The sequence below is a fragment of the Myiozetetes cayanensis genome, unplaced genomic scaffold (assembly GCF_022539395.1).
Source record: "Myiozetetes cayanensis isolate MyiCay16 unplaced genomic scaffold, myiCay2020 scf1466, whole genome shotgun sequence".
In the NCBI taxonomy this organism is placed as follows: domain Eukaryota; kingdom Metazoa; phylum Chordata; class Aves; order Passeriformes; family Tyrannidae; genus Myiozetetes; species Myiozetetes cayanensis.
In genome coordinates, this window is record NW_026087122.1 from 6,188 (window position 1) to 7,910 (window position 1,723).

At 60.5% G+C, this 1,723-nt stretch overlaps 1 long non-coding RNA gene across 26 annotated transcripts; it reads left to right on the top strand.

Annotated features, from left to right (window-relative positions):
- The first annotated feature begins 269 nt into the window (after positions 1-269).
- LOC126637158 (uncharacterized) lies at positions 270-1,717 on the top strand. 26 transcript variants are annotated; one of them, XR_007628242.1, is made up of 6 exons: positions 354-397; positions 457-489; positions 521-553; positions 585-1,120; positions 1,171-1,233; positions 1,572-1,717. It is a non-coding gene; the product is annotated as an uncharacterized LOC126637158 (long non-coding RNA). The 26 variants fall into 26 exon arrangements; XR_007628245.1 differs by having other exon boundaries at positions 536-553; XR_007628249.1 differs by having other exon boundaries at positions 397-424; positions 466-489; positions 536-553.
- Positions 1,718-1,723: the final 6 nt, after the last annotated feature.

The window sequence follows — 1,723 nt, forward strand, 5'->3', positions numbered from 1 at the left end:
GGACACCAGGATGGTGACACCGGTGACAGGTGAGGGTGACACAGGTGGGGGTGACACCGGTGACAGGTGAAGGGTGACAGGTGGGGGTGACACCAGTGACAGGTGATGGGTGACAGGTGATGGGTGACAGGTGACACCGGTGACAGGTGAAGGGTGACAGGTGGGGGTGACACCAGTGACAGGTGATGGGTGACAGGTGATGGGTGACAGGTGATGGGTGACAGGTGACATGGGTGGCGGTGACACCGGTGGCACAGGTGACACGGGTGGCAGGTGACACTGCTCCTGGTGACACAGGTGACAGATGAAGGTCACAGGTGACACAGGTGACACTGCTGCTGGTGATGCTGGTGACAGGTGACACTGGTGACACTTGCTGGTGACACAGGTGACACAGGTGACACAGGTGACACAGATGACACAGGTGCTGTGACACAGGTGGCACAGATGACACAGATGACACAGGTGCTGGTGACACAGGTGACACAGGTGACACAGGTGACAGGTGCTGGTGACACAGGTGCTGGTGACACAGGTGACACAGATGACACAGGTGACACAGGTGACACTTGCTGGTGACACAGGTGACACAGGTGCTGGTGATGCAGGCGAGGCAGGTGACACCGGTGCCAGGTGACACGGGTGACACAGTGTCTCAGGTGTCCCCAGGTGTGTCCCCAGGACTGTCCCCAGGTGTGTCCCAGGTGACACAGGTGTGTCCCCAGCTGTGTCTCAGGTGAGCATAGGTGACACAGGTGTGTCCCAGGTGTCCCCAGGAGTGCGTCAGGTGACACAGTTGACACAGGTGTGTCCCCAGGAGTGTCCCAGGAGTGTCTCAGGTGCCTCCAGGTGGGCACAGGTGACACAGCTGTGTCCCCAGGTGCATCTCAGGTGACACAGATGTGTCCATGGATGTGTCCCAGGTGCCTCCAGGTCCATCTCAGGTGTCTCAAGTGACACAGGTGTGTCCCAGGTGTCCCCAGGTCCATCTCAGGTGTCCCCAGGTCCATCTCAGGTGTCCCCAGGAGTGTCCCAGCTGTCCCCAGGTCCATCTCAGGTGTCCCCAGGTCCGTCTCAGGTGTCCCCAGGAGTGTCCCAGGTGTCCCCAGGTCCATCTCAGGTGTGTCCCAGGTGACAAAGCTGACACAGATGTGTCCCCAGGTGTCCCAGGTGTCCCCAGGTCCATCTCAGGTGTCCCCAGGAGTGTCCCAGGTGCCTCCAGGTGTGTCCCAGGTGACACAGATGTGTCCCCAGGAGTGTCCCAGGTCCATCTCAGGTGTCCCCAGGAGTGTCCCCAGGTCCATCTCAGGTGTCTCAGGTGTGTCCCAGGTGACACAGTTGACACAGGTGTGTCCCCAGGAGTGTCCCAGGTGACACAGATGTGTCCCCAGGTCCGTCTCAGGTGTCCCCAGGTGTCCCAGGTGTCCCCAGGTCCATCTCAGGTGTCCCCAGGAGTGTCCCCAGGAGTGTCCCCAGGTCCATCTCAGGTGTCCCCAGGTCCATCTCAGGTGTCCCCAGGTCCATCTCAGGTGTCCCCAAGTCCATCTCAGGTGTCCCCAGGAGTGTCCCAGGTGACACAGGTGACACAGGTGTGTCCATAGATGTGTCCCAGGTGTCACCAGCTGTCCCCAGGTGTGTCCCAGGTGTCCCCAGGTCCATCTCAGGTGTCCCCAGGTCCATCTCAGGTGTCCCCAGGTGTCCCCAGGTCCATCTCAGGTGTCCC